This window comes from Ahaetulla prasina, chromosome 1 (genome assembly GCF_028640845.1).
Source record: "Ahaetulla prasina isolate Xishuangbanna chromosome 1, ASM2864084v1, whole genome shotgun sequence".
Taxonomy (NCBI): Eukaryota; Metazoa; Chordata; class Lepidosauria; order Squamata; family Colubridae; genus Ahaetulla; species Ahaetulla prasina.
In genome coordinates, this window is record NC_080539.1 from 93,429,620 (window position 1) to 93,442,361 (window position 12,742).

Genomic DNA, 12,742 nt, shown 5'->3' on the forward strand with positions numbered 1-12,742 from the left:
TAATCTAGCCTGTTTCTGGATGTGGAAATTGGGTTGTAATCCCATAGTGGCTTTATAGTTATTTAGAAGCCATGTCAGAATATAGCTTTCGACAACTATGCTGGTCTCGTGGTAACCAACATGTTGGATTCCATGTAATTTCAGACTCTCCCCTAAATATGTTAAAACACTATTAGAAATGACTGGAGTTAATAACTAAGTATTTTGGAATAAAGTTATGACCTAGTTATATCTCTTATTCATTTGCTTGTCCAAGCAGATAAAACAGACAATTTCTTCCAGGTCCTTTGTGAGGCTGCCATCTGCCTTAAAATGTTTTTTTTTCTTTCTCAGTAGCCTTCCCCACCCAATGAAACTGGGGTTGGGGAAATGTTGAGATTTGATTGGCTTCATCTCTCTTAGACGTTAGGAAAGCTATAAAGACCTATCTGCTTGATATAATTGAAGGCGGAGTCTGCAAGCACATGATTTATGCTTTCCAGTTTTTATCTTCTTTAATTTTGATTTTAAAAATCTCAACCCAAATCAAAGTCAGTAATAAGCTGGCTAAAAAATAAGATGACTGGTTGCATTATGCAACAGTAGATTTAATATATGAACTAGAGGAGGACAGTTAAAAAAAGATAAACCCTGCAATCAAATTGGATAAATATGAGGAAGAACAACAAATACTCTGCTAGTTGCCCACAGCCATGGGATTGAGAGGTGTATGAAAGAACTAACTAAATAATTAAATATATATGCCTCTTCTAGATGATGATGGTGATGATGATGATACTCAATTGTTATCTCTCTTTGTCAACTGAAAGGCTATGCATACCCTGGAATTATTCCTGGACATGATGATGTACTAAATGAGGGTGAATGACATATTGCAACTTTATAAGACAGAAGCAGTGCAAGTAGGCAATTCCCTAGTTTCAAAATTAAGGAGGTTGACCTTTGTGCTCCTCCTGGGGGAGCGGGCGCATATTCTAGAAGTGCGCCAAAATTGAGGCTATTAGTTTAGGATCTTCTGACACATCCTGCCTTTTTCTGGCTTTAGCTGATTCCTGGATGTTACTCTGATCCAGATCCAGGTGGCTTTGGAATTATATTATTCCAGTATAGTACATACAAGGTTAGTGAAAAACTGCAACTAGACAGCTGGTGAAGGGGGCTACCTGCATCAACGTAATCACACCTATGGTAAAATTGCTTCTCAATTTCTTAGTGTCTCAAATTGAAATTTGAGAAGCAACATGAAAACCTCTATTTGTTTAGGACTGAATCTCCTTCTCCCATACCTGCTTCTCAGGTAAAATCTAATCAGACCAGCCAATTGAGGATTTATTATGTACACGAATTTGGGTATGCAGTGCTGTGCCTTTCTAATATGTCTTGTTATAGTTGCCTTCTGTTACACAGATAGTAAGTTGTTAACATTTCTTATTGGTTTTAACTTATTTTAATTTTAAAAAGACGCCTCTTACTGTGTTCTCATTCGGGGATCACTTTTAATGATTTTTTTTAAAAAAAATGCCTGTCTACCTTTGAAAGAAAGTGTTTGCTTTCATTCATGAGCTACAAGCAACTGCAAGAAGTGAGCCAGAAATTGAGAAAAAGATGGAATTTACTTATGCTTAGGCACCAAGCTACCGAATTAGAGATGAATGCATAGAAATACTGAATGCATAGAAATACATATCAAACTAGGGAAATTTATTGCTTAGGCAAGATCCCTAGGCAGAAGAAAGGCTTTATATGGCTTTGTAAGGGCTCAGTGGCCAAATGTGGTGGGCAAGGTCACTTCTGAAAATATTTCAGTGCTAGCAAGATACTCTAAATTCCCATTCTGAGACTCAGCAGTATACCAGCAGAAGGGCTCCTGGCAATTTCTGAACTGAACAGGACTGCTGATGATTCCTTGTTTCAGCAATTATTTTGCACACTGCTGAATATGAGGCCGTTGTTGCTGCTCCAGAAGACAGCTTAAAAAAATTAAAATGTACACAAACAATGCAGCTGAGTAAAAATTACAACATACTGATGAATGCATTTGATTTCATCCTTTACAGAATATGGTCTGTAAATTTACTGCGTGTTAAACATAATCCCCCCCCCATTATTGCTGAATTAGAAGCGGATTGCCAAATTAAGACCCCAGAAGCTACAGCTGGATTCAGATTACACAGAATACATTGAGAAAGCAAAATGGAAATAAATATGAATATGCTCACTTAGTCTTTCTATTGAGCCTTTGATTTATTTATATACTGCTCATGTCCCAAAACTTCAGGTGGTTTCTAACATCAGTATCATAAGAATCTGATAAAACATCCAACACCTATCATAATTAACTCACTACTAATCACTACTGTTTTAGAGCATTGGGCCAACAAAAAAGATTTGGCTTTGAGTCTGACCTTCTCACCTCTCAGAGTCAGGAACCTAAGCATTCCTTCCCTTGATCACCCCAAAGAACAGGCCCAGGTTCTTGAAGAAGGAAGTTCCTAAAACACTCTGGAACCTCTAAAGCCACATAAGGCTTTAGATTGCATGTAACACTTGGAATTGCATCCATAAATCTACTGGCTTTTGCCAAGTGTAACTTCTATGAGGGCCAAGGTACACATTCAATTTCCAAATTTTGTTACCTACTTCTTTTCCCATTGCAATAAACTTGCCTTCTCTGAAACTCTGCAAATCATACTTTCTTTGTTGTGAGCTGCTGCAGGGTAGGATGTGTGAATCCAGCAGAACCTCAAAGCCACAGATCACCCCTTTAGGAGGAAGTACTATATATCCCTGCCTAAAGCAATAACCAGAACAGAACTGGAGCTAACACTGTGTTTCCCTGAAAATATGATCTACTCCGAAAGCAAGTCCTAGCTTGATTTTTACATGTGTGCCTGATATAAACCCTACCCCCAAAATAAGCCCCAATTAAGACCTCACCCACTCCGGGGTGCAGGGGTAGGGCAAGGCACACAAGTAATAATTAAGCTAGGGTAAGGATGGGGGTGGTGGAGATGCCCTACTTACCAGGCCTTGTACACCCCAATACCTGCTTTGCCTTGTCAACCCACTTCTTCTGCGACTGCTTGCCACCACTTACATGCATCGCCCCTGGCCTCTGTTTCACTGTCAGAAGCCCTTTCAGTGGCCAATGGCCTCTGACAAGTGAAACAGGCCCTCTGCAGCCATGAAACAAGGTTGATCCGGAACTCTGTTATTGGCTGCAAAGGACTTTCCAGAAGGGCCTCTGAAATCAAAACAGAGACCAGGGGCGAGGTGCGTGTCAATCCGGACCCGTTTCTCAGCTGCAAAGTGTTTTCCAGAAGGCCTCTAACAGCGAAACAGAGGCTGGGGGTGACGAGTGCGAGCAGCGGCAAGTGGCATGGAAGTGGGCCAGTAGCAGGCTCTGCTGGGCGGGGCTGTTGGTGCCGCTGCCGCAAGGTGAGTCAGTATAAGACCCCTCCCCCTGAAAATAAGACCCCTCCCCCTGAAAATAAGATGTTTTTGTTGTTGTTGAAAAAATATATAAGACCGGGTCTTATTTTTGGGGAAACACAATATGTTTCTGGATATTTTGCTAGGATTTAATATGAGTTTATTTTGCCCCATCTACTTTTTAACGTCCTGCCATATTGGTGAGAAAATCCCCAAGCATTCTCACTAAGCCTTCAAGATCCATCAGGTGTCTGGTGGCCGACAGTCATAATCAATTCCCTGATTTGGATCAATTCTCCAAACGTGGAGACTGCCCATGATCAAGAGTGCTGATACACAGATGCCTGTTGACACTGTTACCTTGCTATTAGTACATGCATGCAGCTGCTATCTAAGAATAGTACAAATAAAGGAATATAATAAAAAAATTACTATGATAATAAAATATTTAGGTCAAACAGCTGCACATATTTCTTCAGAAGTAAAGCAAAATGAGTATTTGGCTTAGTATGCGTATTTGAAAAAAATATTATATCCAAAGTGGCCTGGAAGCAAAGCCTACAAGATAGAATTTTAAAACATATGTGCAATTTACTGGTTGCAGCACCTTTTGTAAGGCGTCATCATCTGGAGTCCTATTAGGGAAAAACCTGCAAAGTTCCAAAGTGAATAATCCTTGCAGTAGGAATTGAAAAATTATCAATTGACCTCATTTATATCCCACCGCATTCTAATGATTCTTGGCAGGATACCCACTGCAAGGTGAACTTAGAACAAATGGCATGTTGGATCTAAAATATATTTTTAAATTTACTATGGATCGACAGGGGAGCCAAAGGCCTTTTTATATTTGCAGTCACCTTCTGAGCTTAAATCGCTTTTTAATTTGAAGAGAGCTATACAAAACTGCCTACAGTACAAGCTTGAATAGGCACAAATGAATCCGAAGGTGTACAGCATTTTCCCTGATCACAAGAAATAAGCACTTATCTAGGAAAGAGATCCACAATGAATCACTGCAGGGTAGAATCAAACACATCCCAGGAACATACAAGCTCTTTTTATTATTACTGTAACAGCTGAAAAACACTTTATAGCTAAAGCTCTAAAAATGTTATTTTCAACCAACCAGTCTCTTTACTATCCACAGTATCATACACGTTAAGAGTCAAGGTTAGAAAGGAAGAGACTAAGGAAAAGAGAAACATTTCTCAGGAAAAAAACAAACCCTCTGAAATAATGAAGGTATAAATACCCTTTCAAAGAAGTAATTGGGCATTGGTGACTGAAAAAGAAATCAATCTGAAATAAAACATTGCTGAGAATTTTAACATTTTGGCTATTTTGTTATTATTATACAGCAATAAATACTCTAATAAGCTCTTTCTTGATACAGCAGGTTCAAAATTAAAATGTTTATTTAAATAAGCTGTCTAACGTTACTATTTTAATATTCATCTGTTATGCTTTTTATTGTTTCTAGGGATTTTTATAGGATATAAAAAAGGATATAACCTTATGACCACTAACAGTATAGGTGGCATGCACATTTTCCAAACAAACTATTTCAACTTCTTCAGGAACCTAGGTGAATAACACCAGGGGATCATTTAAAGAGATTTATTTAAAGTGTAGATAATGTACCCTCCAAATTCAAAGATATTATATTGAATAGCATGAAATCTCTCAGGCTTTTTAATCTAGTTGAATGTGACTCATGAGCCCAAAAGATTCTGTACTAAAATAAATATGGTTTTTCTTGATTTGGACAACGTATTTTAATGACCTAAACTCTAGAAATGGGATTATTCAAAAGTGAGCTGGCTAATAAATAAAAAAATCTTGCTCTTATTCTGTGTTCAACTAAAGTAGGATAAGAATCCTCTACCTATCTTATATTGAAGTGAAACTCGCTAAATTCAGTGGGATTTGCCTATTAGTAAAAAGAAACAGGGTTGCAAGAAAACTATACTGTATCTAAATGCACTTATTCTTAAAGAAGAATTTAAAGTAACCAAAGCCCTGCAAAATATTTTATCAAGATCTCAAAAGCAAGTTTTCAGATAGTAGTAGTTTGCAGCAAAATCAACAAGACGTCTTGAAGCACCTTCGTGACCAATTTATTATTGTGTGAATTCTTCATGATTACAGATTATAATCCTGAAAACTCCCTCATAAGGGTTGGGGCACAAGGTTTTCAACACTACAGTATCTCATTTTGGCAGGCATAACCATATAAACCTTAATTTGGGCCATCTATGCTTTTGGGCCTAAGATACTGTTTTTAGATTTTACAGCTTTACTTATTTGCCCAGTAAAGACACATTTGATAAATGGAAGCTATTCTCCAGATTTGGTTGGCTATTTCAAGCTTATCTGATGGAGATAATAATGGCAAGATGATAAGATTTCTTATTAACAGCTCCAAAATTGTGTAACTACTTCCAGGGAAATGTTACCACATTTATAAGACCTCATCCCTCCAATATACTATTGATTGAAAAAACAGCTTTATTATTGTGTATTTTTATAATTATACTGATTTTGGTGTGGTTTTTATTCTATTTTTATTTTTGATGGGTAAATGAAAGTTTAAGAGAGATAGATTAATTAATTTGCACTGAAACACAGTTTAGAATTATTTTTATATCATTGATGTCCACAATTTCTCTATTTAAATATCCTTCTTCTTCCCATACTCTGTTATTGAAATTTCTGCTTCCACTCTCATAGAACATATGCTCTCCCTGCCTCCCCTCCCCCAAATTAAAAAACAACAATACCCTCATCCTTTAATTCACTGTGGCTAAAAAAGTACTTAGCACTGGTAGAAGACTACTGAAAATCACAGTACTACACAGAAAAAGGGCTAACTTCTTGTTCATTTTCTTCTTTAAAATAACAGAATCTGATGGTAGCAAAATAAACCAAACAAAAAATCTATTCATTTTGTTTTGCTATATTAGAGCATATTCTGAAGTAATTTCGTACTCAGCAAAAACAGATAATCTTTGCTCAATGACAGTAAAAGCATAATATTTGTGCCAAATTATTATTAAATGTAGGATTCAATGGCCAATACAAAATCCACATCAGAAATCAGGCACCTTTCCATCTAAGTATTTCAACCATCAATATAATTATATACTTCCTAAAATACACACATTGCAAAATATTCAAAAATTCTTTGATGCAGGGTGTAAGATTTTAGCATTAGCACTTAGACTTATATACAGCTCCATAGTGCTTAACAGCATTCTCTGAGCGGTTTACAATGTCAGATTAAGATGATGTATTAATGACATTTTTACATTTTTTAATATTTATAAAACAATATTTGCTCCAAACCCAGTCAATGGAATACAGACTCCTTTATGTTATTAAAATCTAAAGAAACAATATGTAACAAACTGTGTTTCCAAATCTTGTCTTTTTCAGATAAAATGATTAGTAATCAGCAATCTGTTTTCACACCTGTGTAATATTATTGAAGTCCGACAAGTTGCATGCCAGGTTACAGGCAAAGCATAATTTAAGAAGTAGTATACATTAAACACACTCATCAACAAATCAACGAAAGTAACACTTAAAACATCAATATGATAAAGGTTAATTAGATGTAATAAAATGGCACTGCCCTTTCAAGATGCACATTATGTCTGTAGCCAGCAGATGGCAGAAGCAGAGGCTATTTTAACTGCTCCTTGCAGAAAAGAATGCTAACTTGCTTTAAAGTATTGCATAGTAATAGATATTTGTTATACTTTAAAATAAACACTCAGACATTCGTTTCTTGAAATAAAGAAAATAGATCTGGCCACTTCCAATCCATTTTAGTCTCTGTTCTGCAATTACTTTTTTTTTTACTGAATGTGTTCCTGTGTGCTTTCAAGTCAGCGTTGGCTCCCTGCAGTTTTCTTGGCAAGATTTCAGAAGTGGTTTGCCATTGCCTCGTTGCCAGGACTGAGAGAGAATGACTGGTCCAAAGTCCCCCTTCATGCCAAAGGTAGGACTAGAACCACTAGTCTCCCAATTTGTGTTGTGATACCTCAACTAAACTATTTCTCTTATTATTATTGAATGCTAACTCAGAAATGTATGCTAGACTCTCATTTTGAAACTCAAGAATGGGCTAGAACAGTGGCCTGCCCTATTAACATGACCTTGTTAATATTAATACTTTTTAATAGGTTTCAGTGACAACAACAATTGTAGCAACGACAAAACCATAACAATAACGACTTTTCTTGTCCACCTATCAAGTCCTTCCCAAGGACCTAGATTGGCAAATATTGTTGTTTCATAATATTAGATATCATCACAGGATGCAAACTGTTTCAAGCAAAGTTGCTTTTTGAAATTAGATGGTGGTGATTTTGTCAATGCTGATGGTGTTCAGTGATGAAGGCGATTCGCCCTCCAAAGTCATCCTGAAATCCTCCATGCCGAGGATGTTCAGGGTAGACCTGGAATATGCACCTCTGCAATCACAGTCCAACTCCCTTCCTGATCTCTCCCTTCTGTTATTTAGGGGCAACATCTCTCTTGGCATATAATAATACATTTTAAGTAAGACATTATGAAGGGAAGAGAAGTAATTAGTGCTGATGTGGTTTGGCCCTGTCATAGTACTGTATTGCCCACACAGATAAAGGGACTGATGAGTAATAAATTGTTGTTGGAAGTTTCTTGAAGGAATGAATTGCTGAGATTTATATCTCAGACTTCCTCTCAAGGGGTGAAATCTAAAATTTTTTCCTACCGGTTCTGTGGGCATGGCTTAATTGGTGGACGTGACTTGTGGTCAGGTGACTGAATGGGCATGGCCAATAATAATAAATAAAGTATACAAAACTTGGGAGGCACTGGTCTACCTTCTTTAAAAATAGAGGCCCCGATCTACCAATTGCCTTTTACTGAGAGACCCCAGTCTACCAATTGCTTTTTACTGACAGGCCCCGGTCTACTAAGTGCCTTTTTTGGCAGGCACCGATCTACCTTCTTTAAAAAAAGAGGCACTGGTCTACTAGCTGCCTACAGCGCTGATCAGCTGTAGTGCGGCCCTTTGAGGTGCCGCGCCAGTCATTTAAGGCCGTTTGCAGCTATATCACCACCGAGTGCTTCAGGGACAGAGAAGAGGAACAGCGAGGCGTGGGCAGTGGGAGGGCAGGGGTTTTTGCTACCGTATCTCCGAACTACCTGCCCCCATCGCTACCGGATTGCGCGATCCGGTCCCAACTGGGAGCATTTCACCTTTCTACTTAAAGGTAAGTAGCTGTTTCAAGTATGGGACACTGGGCTTAGAGAAGAGCAATTTTCCAGAATAAGCTTCAGGACTTGTTTAACTTAAAAATACCAATAGCAGAAGGCATAAATATCATTCTACTGTTTTTATGTTGCATTTTTCCTCTAGTAGGTGACTTCTGCAACTGTCTGACCTTGATACCTGATTTTCTTTATTCAGGTTAACACCAAAGGTTTAAGAATGCCCAGTGTAAAATCTTGCAAGCATTTATTTATGTTCCAAGGAGTGGATAAAATATAACTATATGACAAGGCTTACTTATAGATCACAGAAGGCAGCTGGCAGCAGGCATGCATATATAACATTGAATAAGTTTCGATGGCAGGGTAGTTTTATCTAGTAAAACTGTGCTTCCCCATAAGAAAACTAGCTGCACTGTGTGGGTCTGAATTTTAGGTTGGTGAATTATGGAGATGTATTCCTAGAAAAGGATCTCTTCCTTCTGAAGATATGAATCACATAATCATCTTAAATTCAAAAGAAACGCTTGGAGATAGATGCTGAAGAAATGTTGATTCTTATCAGTCATAAAAATATAACTGTATACCTATTGAATCTACATGGGAAATGCTATGAAATATTTATGTGAAATATGAACATACAGACTTCTGCAGCAACTGTCATTTTAAGTCATACCCCATATGGCTATTTGAGATATCAACACTGGAAATAGGTGGTTATAAGAATAAGAGATGATATAAAGTATATAGATGCAGAACATATAACCAGAATACTGTATTTCTGCTATCTGAAGCTTCTATGGAGCACTGATTGAATATATGAAAAACAGGTCCTGAAAGCTTATTTTTAATCTTAATTAATTTGCAGTAAGCACAACTTAATTGTTTATTTACAATCTATTTTTTTCTCTTTAATGGGTGAGCTCCTATTACCTGCTGTAGAAAGTTATACTGCAGAGAAAATGATCATCTATATTATTTGATTTTTGAATCTTGACATTAAAGAAAATTAGTCAGATTCTTCTCAAATAACTATATAATGTCAATGGAAGTTTTGTATAAATATAACATATATAACTCTGGTGTAGAAACTATATATTTTTATCCTCTGGTTTTTAAAATCACACTAGGATATAAGAAGAGGGTCAATTTGGAATAGTGGTCAAGACATCAAGCCAAAAGCTGGGAGACATGAGTTCTACTCTCCCATCTTAGACACAAACCCAGTTGAATGATCCAATCACTTTCTTTCAGCCCTAGGAAGGAGGCAATGGCAAACCATTTCTAAAAAAGCTTGTCAATAATTTTTTTCCAGGCAGTGGCTAAGAATCAGAAATGACTGAACAGAAAAAGAAAAAAGGGTAAAAGGTATAGCTTGAGCCTATGGATTTGTTCATTCGTTTTCTTAGTAACAATACGAATATGTTTGCAATTTACAAAATCCAGAAAATATCATAATAATGTTGATATTTTTTAGTGATGACACTTGAAATTACTAAAAAGTCTGGCCCTGCATAGTGAAGATCAACTCATCAAAAATTGAGACAACTGCTTACAATTATTTTTACAGAAATTAGTGAAACATAGTGGTGGTATCTCATGAAAATGGTGTGTAACAAAAAAATGGAAATATTTAGGATTTGCCTTGTTGCTTAGCTCTTTAATCGGAACTTTTAACAAATACCAAAGTACGGTACTCCTTAAAATATAACCTGGATGGAATTAGTTCCAAAGGCTGTTTCATTAGTTCTCCAAAAACATTTAAAGGCAGATGAGACAGTTCATATGAAAATATTTGAAATTCAGCTAATATAATATTAATTCTTTCAAACTAAAAGTTATTAGCACGGTGATTTATGACTATTTATGTAAAATTTAGTTTTCATAGTTTAGAAATAATTGTGGTGGTTTTTTTACACAATGCACACTGCCTATTCAATATGTTAAAGTGTATTTGTTTCCCACAACTAGGCCCCATTTCGCTAAGAATTTCTTGGCTTATTCTGGATGAATCTTTTGTCTATAGGGAGCTGGGCCAGTTCTACCAAGCAGCAAAATGAAGCGAGCTGCTTAAGGAAACAGCTCATAGGAACTATGATGAAGGTAGCAGTTGAGCTCTGAATGGTATAAAAAGGCTTTTTAGCTATATGAAAATTTGGTGTTAGGTTTACAGTAGCAAAATGTCTTGAAGCACCATCAGTAGAAGATTAAAAAGAAAATTGTTAATAAAATGTGGTGGTATTGTTAATAAAATGTTCAGGGATGAAAATAGAAAGCACAGGATGCAATAATATAGAAAGTATGTGCAATATCCAGTGAAGTTTTAAGAAATAAGTTACTTGACACAACTGTTTCAAGAGTTTGACATTCTTCCTTTCCCCAGTGGCAGCCCAGAAAATAAAGAACATAAACTAAAAACCAATGATTTTTTAAAAAGAAAATAAACAAATACTTCATGCTTGTTTATAATCTCAGATTTGGAGGTCAATTAACACAAATGATTGTGGAAGATAAATTGCATTGAATTATTCAATTTTTATATCATGAGGAAGCAACAGTTTGATAGAAGCAGGGATGTCACAATCTCATGAAACATAATGAAATAAGCAGGTTCCAGAAAACATTCCATAGGACTAAAAAGAAAAGTAGGATTTATGTTATTGCCACTGAAATCCTCTGATAAAGTATATGCATTCAGAACAGCAAAAGCAACATTATTCCTGAAGTGGCTGTATCATATGAGGACTGCTGAATTGCTTATTCATGAAAGCATTCTATGCATGCTCCCTTTTAGAAAATATTTACTAGATGTTCTAGCTTAGTCATCTATAGTAATAGTCAACTCAGAATGTGACTTTGAAGCCACTTATTTCTTAATGCCAAACAGACATCGCTTGATGCAGCATGTCCTAAGTGCATTCAAATGAAAGTGAAAATTTTACTTGGCAAACACCCGGCTTGTGCCACATACAAATTGATCCTAATATCTTTCCCAAAGTGCAATTTTAACCTTAAAACAATAACACAGTCTTTCCCAAAATGGGTCAGACAATGAGAGCTATTGGCTACAATAATCTTCAATAATACTTCTGTTTACTCAGCTAGCATGAAGGATTATGGAGATGAGTTTGCAAAAGCTGACCCTCCAGGTTTATTAAATATTCAGTGAATGTTCTGTATGCCTGCTGCGTATTAAATACAAACTAGAAAATGCTACGGAATACCATATGTTAAACACTTCAAACAATTTTGGAGAAGCTCTATTTATTTTTAATAATTTATTTTAAATCAGTTTCCCAGATATCACAACACAATAAAACAGTAGTAAATCATAGTGTCATAAATATTTACTAACTAATAAAGTGGTAATTTTGATCTCCCCCCCAAGAGTTAACTATGTGCATAGTTTTTCATCATGAATGTTGAGCTTTATTATTTTCCTACCAATTTTTCTCACTTTGCTGATTACTCAATTTCTATACCTTTCTGAAGTATTATATCATATGGATATTTAACAACAGAAAATTCATGATTTAAGATTAAGTTTTCAGATTTCTACTCCTTTCCCACTCTCCAATCTCTTTTTCACTAGTCTTAGCCTATGTAAAATTTACCATTAAGGACCACCATTAAAAAAAAATAAGATCAGTACCCTAATTTCATTAATGATAAAGTTAATATTTGTAAAAGTAAATCTAGAATCTTAAAAAGTTCTGTCAGGAATTTAATACCAGGAATGCAAAAACTGCAAAAGTGCTCAGAAATCAACTTCTGGGTCTCAGTACAGAGGCAGGAGCCACATTACTAAACTTCAAAACAAAATCCATCCTCTATGAAATGTTATATTTAAAAGGTGATTATACTTTATAACGTGTTCTCATATTCCAACCTGATCTCTCTTGCAAAGAAAATTTATTTAGAAAAAAAGTGAAACACAATATGAAATGCCATCTTGATTGAAATAATCTCAAAATATTACAGGACAGAAATTAATGATATAATTTTCAGGAAAAAGTAAATGTTCTCATATAAAATTAAATTTAAA

The 12,742-nt window shown here is 35.9% G+C and overlaps 1 protein-coding gene across 9 annotated transcripts in view; it reads right to left on the reverse strand.

Moving 5' to 3' along the window:
• Positions 1-12,742, reverse strand: part of ARID1B (AT-rich interaction domain 1B) — a 489,414-nt gene that overhangs the window by 186,182 nt on the left and 290,490 nt on the right. The window lies entirely within an intron of this gene.